The sequence below is a fragment of the Plecotus auritus genome (assembly GCF_963455305.1).
Source record: "Plecotus auritus genome assembly, chromosome: 2".
NCBI lineage: Eukaryota > Metazoa > Chordata > Mammalia > Chiroptera > Vespertilionidae > Plecotus > Plecotus auritus.
The window spans coordinates 39,422,966-39,441,656 of NC_137771.1; positions in this window are offsets into that span (position 1 = coordinate 39,422,966).

Below are 18,691 nucleotides of genomic sequence, written 5' to 3' on the forward strand. Positions count from 1 at the left end.
GATGTTTGAGTGATTAGAGTGAATCGTTCTATTTAAGTAATTTCTCTAGCCTATTGTTTTTCAAACTCCAAAGCCATGAAAGGGATTTTGTGAATTGCTATTGGCATTAAAAATAACAGAATCAAGTAAAAATATTAGAGTACATTTCACATAATAAGAACAGTCATTGTTCTGTGAAACTTGTGTTTCAGTTCTCTGTACACACATGTTTCAGCGGTGCCCTAGAATGTGTGACCTGGCTTGCCTTGTAAAAGTGTTTTATCACAGGTAGCAGTCAAGAGCCTCTATCCCTGCTCTCTCTCTCTTGTACTTTGGTCCAGACACTGGATGTCCTGTAGACTTCTCAAGTTCTCAGGTTTGAAACTGACCTTTTGCTCCACATTTAGCCAACTTTTACTATTGTCTTTCTTTTCATTTTTGCCAGCCTGCGAGTAGAAAATATTAACTTATTGTGGTTTAAGTTAGCATTTTTTTCTGTTCACTAATGAGGTTGAGCATTTTTATATGTTTATAGATCATTTGTATTCCTCTGCTTTCTTTTATGTGAAATGTCTGTTTATGTCTTTTGCCCATTTTTTATTAGGTTATTATTTCTTTATTGGCTAAGAGGGAATTCTTTAATATATTTGGATAATAATGCTTTTTTACCTATTATATGCCAAGTTTCTCTACTGGTTTATGACTTTTTAAAAACATTTTTACAAGCTCTTTTGGTAAACAGAAGCTTTTATTTTTAATGGAATTACATTTATCAATTGTGTGTGTGTGTGTGTGTGTGTGTGTGTGTGTGTGTGTGTGTGTGTGTGTGTGTGTGATTAGTGCCTTCTGGCTTGTTATGGAACCTTTCCTTATACCAAAATTATAAAGACCTTCTTGTATATTTCTAAAGTTTTAGTTTTTCCATTGAAGTACTTAATCCTCTAGAATAGAGTGTTATGTATGGTGTGAGGCAGTATATTTTATATTTTCCCCCACAATGGACACCCAATATTCCTAGCACCACTTATTAAATAACCCATCTTTCCTCCATCTCTGCAATGCTGCACCAGCCATGAACCAAGTTTCCATATATTCAGGAAGGTATCTTGGTTCTCAATTCTGTCATAATGATCTGTTTGTCTATTCTTGTGCCATTAATACTATAGTTTATAAGGCACCTGGTAGGGCAAAAATTCATTTATGATAGGTGTAAATCTTTCCAAGTTTCACAAAACAGTTCTTGTTGAAATTTTGGTTGGAATAATTTAACTATAGATTATTTTGGGGAGAATTACATCATTATGATATCAAGTTTTCCTATTCATGAACACAGTAACATTTTTATTTATTTGGTTCTCTTTTAAGAAGTTACTTATTCCAAATGTTTCTTTAATCTAAATATGCAATTGGACTTTGAATATTGATGTTCTATCCAATCATCTTACTCTCTAATTAGTGATAATAATTTTTTTTCATTTTTTGGTACAGACAATTACAACATCTACGAGTATTTCCTATTCTTATTCTTTTTATTTGTTTTTCTTGACTTACGTTGGCTAGGGTCATTACTGAGTAAGGAAGCATCTTGTTCCTTCCTCAAAGAAAATTCTTCTAACACTTTACCTTTAAGTATGTTTTACTATAGGTTTTTGTTTTAATAGCGATTTTTTACATCACCATTAACCTTCCCTATATCCTCCTACACTTCCATCACCACTCTGCCACAATCACCACACTGTTGTCCATGTTCATGAGTTCTTTCTCTTTTTTTATTTTTTTGCTCAATCCCTCCACCCACCCTCACCCAGACCCCAACCTACCCCAACAGCTGTCAGCCTGCTCTCTATCTATGTGTCTGTCTCAATTTTGCGTGCTTCATTTTGTTCATTATATTCCACATATGAGTGAAATTATATGGTACTTGTCATTCTCTGACTGGCTTATTTCATTTATCATAATGTTCTCCAGGTCCATCTTTTTACACCACACACAGGAACAAATTAAAAAATGGATTAAAGACTTAAATGTTAGACTCAAAACCATAAAAATCCCAGAAGTAAACATAGGGAGTAAAATCTTGGACAATTCTCATATTAATATTTTTTTCTGATATATCTTCTTGGGCAAGGAAACAAAAGAAAAAATAAACTACATCAAACTAAAAAGTTTTTGCACAGCAAAGGAAGTCATCAACAAAATGAAAAGGGAACCCACAGAATAGGAGAACATATTCACCAATTATCCAAAATGTATAAAGAACTTATAAACGCAACACCAAAAAAACAAATAATCTAATTTAAAAATGGGCAAAAGACCTAAATAGACACTTCTCTAGAGAGGATACAGATGGCCAATAGGCATATGAAAAGATGCTCAATGTCACTAGTCATCAGAGAAATGCAAAAACCACAATGAGATATCATCTCACATCTGTAAGAATGTCTACCATCAAATAAAAATCAACAAACAAGAGTTGGCCAGGATGTGGAGAAAAGGGAACACTGGTTCTCTGTTGGAGGGAATGCAGATTGGTGTAGCCTGTGGAAAGCAGTATGGAGTTACCTCAAAAAATTAAAAATGACCCAGCGATTCCACTTCTGGGAATTTATCCAAAAAAACTTGAAATACTAATTTGAAAGAATATATGTACCCCTATGTTCATTGCAGCATTATTTACAATAACCAAGATTTGGAAGCAACCCAAATATCCATCAGTAGATGAGTAGATAAAAAAGCCATGGTACATTTACATGATGGAATACTACTTGGTCATGAAAAAGAAGGAACTTCTACTATAAGCTTTTAAAACATACTATTTATCAGTTCCCTTCTACTCCTAGTTTAATAAGAATTTTAAATTTTATAATTTTAAATGTTTATCAAACATTTAAAAATAACAAGAAGTGTTAGGATTTTTATTATTAATTAGGTGAATTATGCCATGAATTTTTAAAATGCTAAACCAAACTTGTATTCATGGAATTAAGAAAACTTTATTAAGTTTTATTATATTTTTCATTCATTGATGGGAACCAATTTGAAAATGTGGCATTAGTGAATGACAAGAGCTGGTAATTTTTATTTTTTATTATATTTCTATCTGGATTTGTCACCAAGATTATAACTTCATAAACTAGTTGGGGGGTATTCCTTTTTCTGTTCTCTAGAAGAGTGTTTGAGTAATATTGGAATTATCTGTTCCTTGAATGTTTGGTAGAATTCACTTGTAAACTATCCTTTGGAGCCTGAAATTTTCTTTGTGGGAAGATTTAAAACCAGTCTTCAATTTCTTTAATGATTATGATAGTATTTAGGCTTTTTATTTCATTCTGAGTCAGACAAAATGAATGAGTACCTAAGAAATATAATATAAAAATAAGAGGAGGTTAATTTTTAGCATTGCATAATTCAATTAAGGGGAAGAAATCTATGAGTATTATCAAATAGAAAAGGAAATCCTGCTATTCTAAGATACTTCTGAAAATTATACTGTCAATTGTAAAGGTACAAGTAAAGTTAAGATGTGGGACATGTCACAAAAAGTTGAGAGTCACTCTCACCCTATGTATAACGTCTAAATGTATAAAAATGAGTCAGAAGAATCTTTGGATGTAGAATCTATAGAGACATAGGGAAACTGATTATGATATATAATAAGTGGTCAATAAGGGTGGGGTCACATGTAGGCTATTATGCAAGATGATTTTTATGTGTTTATTTAATGTAATATGTCTTTCTTTTTTTCCCCCTCAAGAAGGTATAATTAATCAGTGGTATGCCTCAGCACCAGTGACCTCTTAGAACTAAGGAAATATGGTCTTTGTTATTCATGACAGTGTCTTATTTTTTCTCATCTCTATCCTTTTGAGTAAATAGTTTCCTCTCTTTCTTCATTGCCTGATGAACTTCTACTTCTTTTTAAGACACAGTTCAAATCAGTGTCTTCTGTGACAACTCTCTGAATGTCCTCCATGTACTCATAAAACCCACACTATCAATTAAGAAAGATCCTTACAGAAATATCTGTTCTGAGTTTTTGAATTATTCATCACTACTAGGTTGTGAGCTGCTTGCAAAGGGGCCATATCATAATCACTTCCAGGTACCCTGGAGATAGTGCAATGTCTTACACATAGCAGGCAATTATTTTTCAATAATGTTTATCAGAAGAATAAGATGTGCTTTTGGTCATCTCCCACTTCCTTGATTCTTTCATAACTTATCTGTATGTCATCAGAGATCCACATCATAAATGAAACTGAGTGTAAGATCTTAGCAGATCATTTCTCTTCCTCCTCTGAAACCCCTCATTATCTGGCTATTCAAATTGGTAGCTGGAGGATGAGTAGGGGTTGGTGGAAGGCTTTTATATCTTTCCTGTTTTCATTCTGAGCAAGGTTTCACTTATTCTTGTCTGGTCTGATGCTGTTGGATTTGATCCCTGTGGGCCTCCCAGTAACCAGACCTGTGGTGTAATCTTACACCTAATTAGACAATCATGCAGCAAACCCTGGCCCCTGCCGTTTGAGAGATGATTTATTTTTCTTTGTTGTGCTCAGGAAAGTAAAGACTGGAAAGTTATTTGAGAGGTCAAGCAACTGTTTCCCCTGCCCCCCAATCATGTCCTCCCAGCCCCCTGCCTCCTTTGGCACCTCTCTTTGGAGACCCTGCAGTAGATGTGGGTGGGTGGAGGGGTCTCCCACTGTGGCATTCCAAGGGAGCCAGGATTATACCTCTATCCTCATTGGAGCTTCCTTCACATGGTTCTGATCATAGTACTCTCCTACTGAAAATCAACAGACAGCTCCATAAAACTTTCCAGTTTGTGGAGTCAGTCCTCAGGGTGCTGTTCCTGTTTTGTTCTCTAACCTCACTTCTCAGACTACAGATTCATGGAGAAAAATGCCACACAATTGGAAAGTTGTGTAATTCTTCACACACGACACTTCGTTTCCAGTCCTCTACTTTGAGTGTCAGGTTCTTCTGTCTGAAATATTCTATCCCTGCATTCCCCTCCATCCTCATGCTTCCTCAGGTAGTCAGCTCAGTATTGACTCTTCAAAATTCTGCTTGTGTCTCTTCCTCCTGGAAGCCTTCCATGACTCTCCCAGACTGTGATAAGTTCCAATATTTCTTATTCTCACTGTGTCCTCTTGCCCCATTATCCAAGTACTTCTTTCACATTTTATTGTAATTGTTGATTTACAGATCTTGTCTTCCTTGTAGAGTATAAACTCTTGAAAACTAAAGTAAAAATGTTGTTCATTGTGCCTAATAGAGTGCCTGACACAGGTTCTGGGTAAATATTCTTATTAAATAAATAAATTAGTTGAAGAGAAGTGAAGGGAGCCTGGATGTCGTGTAAAATGCAGGAAAGGAGCTGGGGAGAGATAGGGTGGGTAATGTTGAACAAATGAAGAGGCACACTGACCAGGGTCAGCAAGGGTGCTATTTACAAGATGTCCTAGTGTTCCTTTTAGGAGAAACAATGACTGACGCCATTTGGTCTAATGGCTGATCCAGGAACAAGGTCCCTTTTAGTGAGAAATATGAATAATAACGACTTCATATCCTGCAGGGAAGTGTGAAAACTGGATAGAAAAGAAACTCACTTCAAGGGAAGTAAGTTGGTGCAAAAAGCTGGTCTTCAACACAGGTTGTGGTCAGTGGGGACTGGTGGACTGAGCAAAGTTCAGCACAGGATCTTTGAAATTACCTTCTGGTGTGAGTTAAGGGAATTGTGTGACGTTCCAAGGGAGATGGGGACTGTGGGGAACTGAAAGATGAAATCAGGTTAAAGAGTAGAGTCACTAGAGATGCTATTGTGTCCCAGCAAAATCTGGTGTTTAATACACGTGGGAAGAAGGTACTTTCCCCACACTAGGATGAGAACAGGAGCCGTGTAAGTAGTAACTGTTGGAGTGAAATGGATAACCTACTCCAAACAGCCACCTTAGAATGACATACACACACTGGCAAGACAATCAAATTCCTCCTAAGATTCAGCCACATGTGCCATTCCCTGTCTTAGACCAGTTCCTTGACTACTAGTTGTACCTGGTTCCAAGCTGCTTCTAATCCTCCTGGTCTGGCCTTGATGAAGTTCTTCTACTTGTTCTGCCTACCTCACTTGGCTGGTTTGACACTGGACTCTTGGCTCTGATCCCAGGGCCTCTAGAGAGTAATTCTGGTTATCTTCCTGATGAGCATCTGGTTTAAAGGCAGTTTGCATGCAGAAGGAGAGCTGAGACAACCAGATTGTTCCTTGAAAGAGACTCAAAGGATGTAGTCAAGCAGTGATGAGTGGTTGAATTTTAGGCTAGTTACATGTGGTGACCAAGCAGAGAAATCTGGAGGGCAGAGAGGCTGGGAGACTCTAACAGGCTCACATAGAGGTAAAGGCTGTATTGGTTCTTGTTGATGTTCTATAGGTTCATATCCTCCAATCTAGCTTTTATGTTTTGTTTGCAAGCAATGTCCACGTACCCCCTTTACTACCACTCTGGTTTTGTTTTCTTTTGTTTATTGTGAGGACCTATTGTTCTCACAAGCAGAGCTCTAAATTGGAGTGAGGATTTGGGGTGGGGTGGAAGGCTATTCATTAAGGGGTTGGAGCACCAGAAATGAAGTTTGATGAACACTTGACATGCACAGGGTGTGTTTTGGGAGGAGCAGTTTGGCAGAGAGCAGATGCCATGAGTAGTTGAGGAAGAAGGCTGCTGTTGTCTTTTGAGACCAGGAGAGGCACCATCAGGACCCCCCTCCCCCGCAATTAGAGAGGAAGGGCTGGATGGAACTTGTATTCTAGGGCTTGAATCATTTTCTTGACCATCTTCCCCAGACTGGCATGGCCTAGGTAAACTCCCAATAAATGCCAGTATTAATGTGCCAGGCACTGGGGTAAATGTTTTATATGTATTAATTTGTGAAATATCACAATATTTTGAAGTATGCCTTACTATAATTTTCATTTTACAGATGATGAAACTGTAATTTAGGAAGGCCAAGCTACCTGCCCCAAATCACATGGCAAAAGTGGTGGAGCCAAGGCCTTAAAGCAGGTCTCCACATGCCAAAGTCCGCTCATTAGCATGACTTTATGTCTCCTTTGTACACGTGCATCACATCATGCTATTTGCAGCCTGTCTGATGGCTCTGCTGCTTTCAAAAGACTGCTCTGAAAAGGCACATAGTTTCCCATGCCCCGCTCCTCTCTCCACAGCCAGGTTCTGCTGGATCCTGGAGGTGCTTGTTGACTGCTCCCTACGAGTGCTGCCAAGAGGCATTACCAAAATGTGAAATGATTTTCTTCTGGAGGAAAAAAACATGAGTAATAAGAACTGGATTCCAAAAGCAACAAGCTTTTGGACTATTTTTTGTTCTTCAAGAAATGTTTTACTTGAAAGGGCAAAGCTCTGAAGTTGCTGTTTGAAGTTCAGACTAGTTTTGAGACTTGTGAACTTTAACGGATGCGATTAGAATGCAAATTTGTGGGATGCATACAGTCCCTGTCACCCTGGGAAGAAGGGATGATTGATATGAGCTGCATATAAAGGGGAGCTGAGATGCATTGTCTTGGTTGCCCTGATGCCCTAGTTTCCCCAGTCACCAAAGTAGCTTCAAGTTTCTCAAGGGAGGCAATTTCTTACAATTTACTACAATTTATTTCATGTAATTTCAAAAGCTGTGGTTAGTCACGGAGGTAGCCTGGGTGCATTGGAGCTACTTGCATGGACAAGGAACTTGGCCAAGATCCTTATTTTTGCTGAGCCTCAGTTTTTTTCTACAAAATGAAGACCAATTGTACCCACACCATAGGGCCACATAGAAGGGTAAATAAAATAAGGGATGTAAAGGCTCTTGAAATTGTAAAGGGCTCTTTAAATGTAGGGGATTATTATCATACATTCTTCTAGGCCATGTTTTTTATTAAGGAAGTGGTTTTGGCATGCAGAGATGGCAGCAAAGGACATTCATTCATTCAAGAAATATCTATTGTCATCTACTATATGTTGCTCATCACTGTATCTGAAAAGCCAACCACAGTGACTAAGATCAATGCAGAGCCTTCCTTACTGGGCTGGAGTCTGGCTGGAGACACAATTCATTGTTGCTGGAGAAGTACTTCATAACGAAAGGTCCTGACAGAATTGGAGATATATAGGAGAACACAGAAGTGTCTTCTCATCCAGGTTTGGGGAGTAGGAAATACTTTATATTCTGGTGTTTTTATGTGTTGGATTGTCTCCCCCTAATTTATGTGTTGAAGTCCTAACCCCCAATAACTCAGAATGTGACTGTATTTGAAGATAGAGTATTTAAAAGGTAATTAAAGTAAACTTAGGTCACATGGGTGGGCTCTAATCCATTATAACTTCTATCCTTATAAGAAGAGGATATCAGGACACAGAGATGCACAAGAACAGATGAAGCACCATGTGAAATCAGGGGGTAGAAATAGCCATCTGCACGCTAAGGAGAGAGGCCTAAGAAGAAAAAGACCTGTCAACACCGTGATCTTGGATTTTAGCCTCCAAACCTGTGTGAAAATGAATTTCTGTTAAGCTACCCAGTCTATGGTACTTTGTTATGGCAGCCCTACCAAACTAATACAGTAGTCTTCCCTCATCCATGGGGAATACGTTCCAGGACCCCCTTTTGAATGCCTGAAACCACAGATAGTATCAAACTCTATCTATACTATGTTTTTTTCCTATACATACTTATGATAAAGTTTAATTTATATGTTAGGCACAGTAAGAGATTAGGATAACTAAAAATAAAGTCAAACAATTACAATAATATACTGTAATAAAAGTTATGTGAATGTGGTCTCTCTCTCTCAAAATATCTTAATGTGCTGTACTCATCCTTCTTATGATGATGTGAGATGATAAAATGCCTTATGAAGTTGAGAATGTTCACCTTTTCACTTAAAGGAAGCACTTTATGACTTCTCTTGGACGTATCCCTACTCTTGTGCTTTGGAGCCATTCTTAAGTAAAATAAGGGTTTCTTGCACATAAGCATCTAAGATACTGTGACAGTTGATGCAATAACTGAGGTGACAAATGGGCACGTAGTGTGGATATACTGTACAAAGGGAGGATTCACATCCAGGGTGGAAAGAAGTGGGACAACTTGAGATTTCATCATACTACTCAGAATGGCATGCAATTTAAAAGTAATGCATTATTTATTTCTGGAATTTTCATTTAATATTTTCAGACCACAATTGACTGCAGGTAACTGAAACCATGAAAACAAAACCACAGATAAGGTAGGACTATTGTATAGGCACTGAGTAGACACTGAAAAATATTTGTTGAATAAATAAGTTAATGAAAATGATACTTCCATGGATAGCATGGCTAAGGGTGAGTGTAAGTGGGAAAGAAGGATGGCTAGAGTAGTCCTGGTAAAGGGAACAGTCTATGAAAGGCATGGAGACTTGTGAGAGTGAAATGTGTTCAGCACAACTATAGCACAAAAACACAGAGTGATGGCATATGAAGGTAGAGGGGTAGTCAGGGACCAGGTCAAGTTTGGCCATGGAAGCCAGGCTGAGTGATTAGAATATCCCCTGGGGCCCTACTGTCCCAGATAAGATGCAGTTACACATTTTTTGCATGTGCTGTTATGCAACATACAATTCAATGAAGAATAGTAACCTAACTACAAGGAGCTGTGCAGTTGAATTATTTCATTCAAGCTTCACAACAAACTTATGGAGTTCTGTTATCCCATTTTATAGATGAGGAAATGGAGGCTCAAACAGATTGAATAATTTCCCTAAGGGCAAATGACTAGGAGGTAACAGAGCAGAATTCACACTCACTTAGTTGAGAGTATGGGTCTCTCAGGATAGCTGTTAAACCTCTTCAGGATGTACCTAGCTCTGGCCAGGGAGCCTCTCACGGGGTCCTCAGAATTTGAGTTAGGAAGTTGTCACAAGTGAAGGCCTATTTCCTGCATGGGATGTATCTGTGTGGGTGTGTAGGTGTGTGAGTATGTGCCCATGGGCATCTGTGGCTGGATTACATGAGAAGAGACTTTCTTTTGTGGACAGCAAGATTGGAAGGGAATCTTCCTGCTGGGGTGCATGGTTGCTGTCAGGGAGATAGGAAGATGCCATCATTCCAGGCAAACCAGCAGCAACATCACTGGAAAGTCCACTGAGACCCGGGGCAAGGGAATGTTGCTAGGATGTCAGTGGGAACATTTTTCCTTGCCCCTCACCTTTCCACATGGAGGGCCTGCAGCAAGACCATGGCCCTGGCCTCTTCTAACTCCTTCCTTCTCTTCCTGGGCGAGAAGAGTGCCCTCTAATGGTGGGTGTGGAGCCTATCGGCCTGCCTCCAGGGAGCAGATATTCTGGTCTGCCCTGAGCTAGGCCTAGGCAGCTTGTCCTTCTGGGAGCCAGCAGTGTCCAGTGTCCCTGTGCCAGGTGTGTGAGTTTAATTTTAGGATAAAATGTGGTTGACTAGCCCTTTTGACCACATCTGAAGCCCAATCCTCCAATCTAGCTTTTATCAGCATGAAAGCTGATGTTTTTCTCTACATGTCTGGCTCCCATGTTTCTCTTAGTTGGCTCTTACTTAAGAGAAGAAAGGCACATTATAGTATTTGCTGGTCTCCTAAAGTTCTAATGCATCAGATTAATGACAAAAAGATGCTGAATGTGGGCACAGTGTGCTCAGGCAATGGAGGGCAGAGATGCTCCAGTTAAGTCCCTACCTGTGCATTTCCTGCTACCCGTATATGTTTTCCAGAAGTTTTTTTGGAGTGTGGTGATTTTGAGACTTTAGCCTGTAAGCCACCTGAAGATTTATTTTTAGGTATTTTCCCCATTAAATATTTTTTATTCCTTTGTATAAAAAATGTTGGTAAGAGAGTTAGATGATACAAGGAGTGTTTTGTAAAACAGTTATGGATATGAGTGCTTTGAAAAGCAGGGGTTGGAGAGAGGGTGTATCTGTTATCTATCACCATAATCAGAGTGTGTAACAACCAACCAATGCAAAGGACATCAATGCATTTGATGATAAGCATTTCTGTCAGGAGCTAGCTGGAAATCAGCTGGGTAGTTTTGCTGATCTTATCTGGGCTTGATCACCTGTCTGAGGTTGGCTGGCAGTTGGCTGATACAGCACAGCCTCAGTGGGGTGACTGTTTTGCTCTGAGTGTCTCTCATTCTTTCTCAGACTAGCCTGGGCATGACCTTATGACAATGGCAAAGGTGCAAGTGAGCAAGAAGAAACATGTAGGCCTCTGGGTGCTAGCCTCAGAATGGCACACCATCCCTTCTACCTGGTCATATTGGTTAAGGTGAGTCATGTGGTGTATGGAATGTACTCTGCTTTAATGAGAAAAACTCCAATTCTGAAATGACAGGGAGGAGTGAAAATGGGGGGCCATCAATGTAATCAATCTAGCATAGCAAGGGAGAGAAGAAATCCTGGTGAAAAGAACATACTTCACCCTGGTGCCCTCACGAGCCGGTTGACCTGGTTGGAAGAACATGTATAAACAACTGGGATGCATGAGCTGGCTGTGCCAGTTGTGTTTGGCTGGTGTCCATTCTGATTGGCCAGTGCCTGTGCTGTTCTGGTATTTGAACCTTTTGAATATCATCCTTAAGTCCACTGTCCCTTATCCCCAGGTGGAATGAGGCTTGCTCCATGGTGTCACTGTAGCTACCCTGGCTTCCCTTTAGCTCATCACTCACCATGCCACATTATATTTCTCTGTCTACTATCTACCTCATGAACTTCTGGGGGGAGAGATTCAGTCTTATTTGGGTTGGCATCCACAGCACCTTTGTCAGAGCCTAACACATGACAGATCTTCACTAATTTTTTTAAAAATGAAAATAGGTATGCACACAATTGCATATGATAAAGTACAAAATATCCATGCGTTCTCTGATGCATTTGTGTGTGCCTGTAGGCACCCTACTTCCCCCTCCCAGACCCCAATTGTCTCTCTGATGCATATCACATACCCAAAGGGTTCATGGAGGGTGCTAAGTAAAGTAATTGAAAGCTTCTGCTTTGATGTTTATTTTATTTTATTATTTTTTTTTAATTTCAGGAAACTACTTGAACAGAGGGTAATTATTGCTGTTAATAGCAATAATTTCCCCATAATCTGGTTACATGTCTTATTTCATTTTAATGATCACAGCAGCTGTCTTTAAACAAGTCTGGACGGGCCTCTGGGGACAGAACTTCCTGAGGCATATCCTCCTTGGTCTAATTACTCCACTGCTGGGACATGCCTGAGAAGGAAGCTGAGGGTGGGGGGCAGGGTGGGGCAATATCACCCCCCCCCTTCCACACACACACCACCACCACTACCACCCTGGAGTCTTCTAGAACATAGAACTTTCTGGTGCTTTCCATAGCAACTGCACCGTGTCAAAGGAGAGGGAGATAGGGTTTCTGATCTCACCATCTCCTTGCTCTTATGAGCAATGAGATTTTATCTGGTGGCACGGCCACAACTCCAAGGGAGCAAGCTTTCTTTTAGCTTCTCTTAATTGGCAGCCAGTAATAGGGAAAACCACCGACCATATCAATGCCTTGTGCCCACTCAGACCTTTTTTTTTCTTCCTAAAACTTGCTTTATGGAAGAAAATGAGGTCGCTTCAGATGGTTTCACCTTAAAACAGGATTTTATGCCCTGCTCATTTGCTAAACATTTTCTAAGTCTATAGCTTCTGCCTCACTAGTTCTGCAATATCTGTGCATGCTCCCTTTGGCTTCCAATGATCTGGAGTTTCCTCTGGAACCATGTCATTTCAGTTGGTAATCCTAGCTCTGGAGTCAGCCGGATCAAGATTTCATTTTCTTCTCAGCCACCCACTAGGTTCCATGACCTCGGAAAGGCCCTGTATCTTTTGGTATCTCAGAATTTTTGTTCCTTATTTGTAAAAGGCCCTGTATCTTTTAGTATCTCAGAATTTTTGTTCCTTATTTGTAAAAGGCCCTGTATCTTTTGGTATCTCAGAATTTTTGTTCCTTATTTGTAAAACACCTATTTTGTGTGGTTGAACCAAAAACTAGGCAAGATGACTTAGGCAGATAGGCAGTAAATGACTGCTTCTGGTCCTTATTTAACTGGTGGTCTTGATGAGAGAGACTTGACGACCTGGTTAAATGCACCTGGGCAGAAAATTAAGCTTTCAGAAATCCAATGAGGCAGGAAGAATGGTCTTTTATGAAACAATGGATTTCCACTGAATTTCATCTTTCCCATATCACAAAGGAACAGAGATGACCTGCTGGTCAATGGAAAGACTCATGTGGGAGAGAAAAAGATACTATCGGCATTTTCCCTTTAGCTTTTTGCCCCTAACAGCTGTTTTCAATATGTTAACGATTTAGGAAAACAGTAAAAATGATACCTTGGAAATTTTAGTCCCCCTGTTATGAAAAGACCTGCAGGAAGACAAGGGTTGTCTTTTCTTGGGTCATTTCATTTGATCCATGGTGGATTTAATTTTATTTTTAAGTGAAATAAACCTTAAGAAAAATTATTGTTCTATACACATTTTTTTTTAAATGCACAGTTTCTGGCTTTAAAGGGGCTGGTTCCATAATTGAAGCAAATATAAAGTATATAAAACAACAAATGGAAACACTTATGGTGAGTTCTTTCTTGACCAAAAGTATTTCCAGGAAATATTATAAAATTTTCAAGCCACGTGAGGTAGTTTGGAGACCATTGTTTTTCTCTTGTATAATATTATTAATGTTCTGATCTACAAATGGAAAAAAAAATACTTATTTGTAAATGTACTTTTTCCCTAAGTCTTTGCCTCAGTGTTATGAGACCTAATGGAAAAATAGAAGGAAAAGATGTTTTGGAATCATAGTTAAAAGCAATGCCTTATGGATAAGAGTTGAAGAATGATAATAATCTCCATTCTCCCTACAAGTTCTAAACTGATTGAGAAATAAACACAGAAACAGAAGGATGAAGGTAAAAGTTCTGGCTTCATTGTTGGTTGTGTTGTATTGCATGGCAGAGCTTAGACCTGAGAACATTAGATCTCTGCCCTCCCTCAAACCTCCAATTCCATCCAAGAGTAAGAAATACATACATATCATAATATATAAAAACCCAGGGTCCATAACATCCAAAATAACCAAAGGCTCGACCGAGTGGAAGTCAGTGCTGGGTTGCTGTGGTGACCCAGCACTGACTGCCACCTCTTTGGGCACTCTGACTCAGCACTGACTGCCAAGGGGGCTGCGGATCAGGCCTGAAGAGAGGCCTGGACAGAGAAGCAGGGTCTGATCCATAGCCTCCATGGTAGATGTTGATCAGCCCCGCCTCTCTGATCAGGCCCATTTATAGGCCTGGAGACGCTGACTGGCATAGAAACTGACCAATCAGAACCAAATCTGGGTGAAGTGTGAGGAGCCAATGGCTGCCTAGGAGGTGGAGCTTTTGATGCTGACTGGCATAGAAACCGACCAATCAGAACCAAATTGGCTGGCAGGAGAGAGAAGTTGGGGGTGAGATAAGGCTGGCAGAAGGGCAGTTAGGGGCAATCAGGCAGGCAGAGGCAGTTAGGGGCAATCAGGCCAGCAGGGGAGAACAGTTGGGGGCGAGATCAGGCCGGCAGGGGAGGGCAGTTGGGGGCGAGATCAGGCTGGCAGGGGAGGGCAGTTAGGGGTGATCAGGCAGGCAGAGGCAGTTAGGGGCGATCAGGCCAGCAGGGGAGAACAGTTAGGGGTGAGATCAGGCCGGTGGGGGAGGGCCGTTGGGGGCGAGAGCAGTCCAGCAGGGGAGGGCAGTTGGGGGCGAGATCAGGCTGGCAGGGGAGGGCAGTTAGGGGTGATCAGGCAGGCAGACAGAGGCAGTTAGGGGCAATCAGGCAGGCAGGCAGAGGGGTTAGCGGCAACCAGGCAGGCAGGTAGAGGCAGTTAGGCGTGATCAGGCAGGCAGGCAGGTGAGTGGTTAGGAGCTTAAACTGGCAGTCGGACATCTCTCAAGGGGTCCCCGATTGGAGAGGGTGCAGGCTGGGCTGAAGGAACCCCCTCCGTGCATGAATTTCATGCACCCGGCCACTAGTTGTATTATAAAAGACACAACTCAGGAACAGCCAAATGGAAGAGATGCATAGGGCAAAGTCAGGGGTGAGAGTAGCATAGAATTTCCATGACCTCTTTAGCTGCACCATCCTCCTGGCATATCAAAGTATTCATCAACCCAGAAGCTCCCCAAATTTCATTGTTCAAGAGTTTCTATTGAGGCTTCATTGTGTAGGCATGACAGATTAAATCATTGGCCATTGATGTCTGAACTCAATCTGCACTATGCCTCCTTTCCCTGGAGATTGGGAGGTGGGACTGAAAGTTCCAACCCTCAGAGTGTGGCCAGCTCTCCCCAGAAATCATCTAAGGATTCACCTTGAATCACCTCATTTGCATAAACTCAGGTATCATGTAAAGGGACTCAAGAATATCAAAAAAGCCCTAACTGGTTTGGCTCAGTGGATAGAGCATCGGCTACGAACTCAAGGGTCCCAGGTTTGATTCCGGTCAAGGGCATGTACCTTGGTTGTGGGCACATACCCAGTAGGGAGTGGCAGGAGGCAGCCGATTGATGTTTCTCTCTCATCAATGTTTCTAACTCTCTATCCCTCTCCCTTTCTCTTTGTAAAAAAATCAATAAAATATATTAAAAAAAAAAAGAATATCAAAAGTCAATCCTACCACTCAGGAAAATTCAAGAGATTTTAAAGCTCTGTGCCAGGAACTGGGGCAAAGACCAAACATATATATTTTCTATCTATTCTAATCCCAGAATGGAGCTTATGTTTTGAAAGATTTTGCTTCTCAAACTGATAAATTAAAAATGAGGGCAAACTCAACATATTATTTATAGCTTAAAAAATAATGGAAAGATACACAAAACAGATTATTTTATGTCCTGCACTATGATCCCATCAAACTGATAGACTTCCAGCTGAAATGGAAGAAAAGGCTAATCTGTGTGGCTCTGCCTCTGTCAAAAATGAGTCCAAAATATCTTTGAATGGAAAGAAAGAAGATGGATAATATTAGAAGTCTCTAGGTGATGGAATTAGTGATTTGTTGACTCAGAAAATATGAAAAAATAAAGAATTAATGCATGTCCTCTTGGAAAACTTGTAAATCAGAAAAGTGACTTTTAAAATATACAAAAATAAATGAACTAAAATGGCTAATATCTTGGGTAGAACTTTAAAGACCTGATTAAGAGAAGATCACCTTTGAGCAAATATAAACATTTTTAATATTTATTATTCACTTATATATTAACTGATAGATCATCCCTCCTCCCAACTGGTGGGCGGAGTTATGATGTAACCGGTGTCTGTGCTGGGACATCCTGAGACATTCAACCGCCAATCAGTGCGTGCCGAGTGCCCTGGGCCCCACCCCTTCCTGTTCCTCCCCTCAAAAGGCGTGTTTACCTCTGCACATGTTGCTGTCTCTCCCAGTCTGCGAGGCAGTCCGGCTGAGGTCCTCCTTCTTCTCCTCCCCTTTCTCTAATCCTGGTCTTTCTACCCTCCTCTGTAATCAATCTTGCTCCTTAGTGCGGGATAAACCTCCTCTTTAACATGCCTTGGTCCCCGACTCCCGTTTCCTGCGCCTCGAACTTTACACTAACGAATATTGAGTACCTTGTCTGAGCCAAACATTGTTCCAGGCAATAGAGATAAGAAAGTAAAAAGACACTTGATGTTCTTGCTTTCATGGGGCTTATGCTCTGTGGCTCAAATTGATTATCATATCATATCATATCATATCATATCATATCATATCATATCATACTAGAAGCCTGGTGCATGAAATTTGTGCACAGGTAGGGTCCCTAGGCCTGGCCGGCGATCAGGGCTGATCTGTGGAGCAAATGGCGGGGTGATTGGGGGGCCCACTCACTGGCCCCGTCCCCCGCCATGACTGCTGGTCACCTCCCTCTGCAGGGCGACCAGTGGGGCAATCGGAGGGGCCCCAACTGACACTGCCTTGGCTGGCCTGGGGCCTGCGGGCTGGGGGCAGCTCTTGTGTCGAGCGTCTGCCCCCTGGTGGTCAGTGTGAATCATAGCGACCGGTTGTCCTCCAGTCGTTCCTCTGGTCGGTCATATTAGGCTTTTATTTGCATATTAGGCTTTTATTATATAGGATCATATATCATATTCATAATCATATTAATACTTACAAAAGTATGCAATAAATGATATGCTTGGGCTATGCTAAGTCTTTTACATGGATAATTTTAGTTATTGTTCTGAGTGCCTCATGAGACTGAGGCATTTTTATTATCAAAATTTGAGACCCAGAGGGGTTTAGTTATATGGTCAAGGGCACATAACTACTAAGTAGCAGAAATGGGATTAGTCCCCAAGTCTGGCTGATCCATGTTTTCAACCCCTACTTCTTCTAAGACAGGATTCTACTTGCACTTTTAAAGCATAAAATTGTATGTGTGTGTGTGTGTAAAATCAATTTTTAAATTAGCACAATAATGATTACTGAATTTGGCCAGCTATTCAGAAAATCTGGGTGCTTCTGGTGCTCTCTGTTGGCAAGGCATCAAAGCTTCTGCCTTAATGGGGGTTATCCCTGAGATACTGGGATAAGCTGTTTAAGGAGGAAGCAACCGGAAATTTCAGGTGCAAATTCGTTGGCAAAGATGATAAAGGAGGAACTTGCAATATTCAGGTTTGGGCAAAGGAAACCCTCAAATACTTGATTGAAGGGAGGAAAACCTGGTGTTGGGGCAGGGAACAAAATACAACCCACCTGCCTGGTTTTACATAACAACCCCGCTCGCCAAACTCAACTGCGGCACCCCATGATCCTGAAAGATGGCCTGTGAATCCGGGGCAGCCATCACCCTTGGCTGCACTTAACTTAAAAAACACTAGCAAAGGTTTTCTCTTTCAAGTAGACTTGTATTTGATTTGCGCTGTAGGACAAGATGAGAAATGGTTGGGCAGGGTGGGCCAGGAGGGAGGGAGGGAGGTGGGTGGGTATATTTTCCTTCTGCCAGTCTTTTTGAACTTTGTGCCACATGCTTCATGAATTCCTTCCCTCAGGGCAATGGAAATAAAATTACCTGCCTGAGGAATTTCAGAGTGAAAAATGAACTCACAGCCAGATGCTAGGATTGCTCCTGGCACAAATACTTAATGAGAGAAAGAGAGGGGCTCAGGACAGGGAGATATAAAGGAGCAGAGGAAAGGCAACCTGTGTTTGAGAGTCAAGAGACCTGGGTCCCCCATCCTGGGGCCTCAATTTCTCCATATTTAAAATGAAAGCATTAGAGATCCGGATCTGAAATGTTCTCAGTTCCTCCAGTAGGAAATTGGATGATTCCAAACCCTGGTAGGGCTAGGAAGGGCTTTCTAGTTCTTGCTGGGGAAACAAGAGCTTGAGGGACAGCATCTGGAGAGGAGCAGCTCTGTCACACTAGCCGGGCGGAGGCTGGGCTGGGGCAGGACCCAGTATAGGACATGACGTCACAGGCAGCTGTGGACCCTCCTGGGCACTGGGAGAAGCTGGGTCATGCCCCTTGACTATTAGCACTTTCCAGAAGGGAGCTGAGACTTCATCTTCTTTATTTGTAGTGTGTGACTTTCTTTAAAGTGAGGGAAAATAATTGCCTTCTGCCTTTTCCAGTCTTCTTCACAAAATAATGAAGATAATAA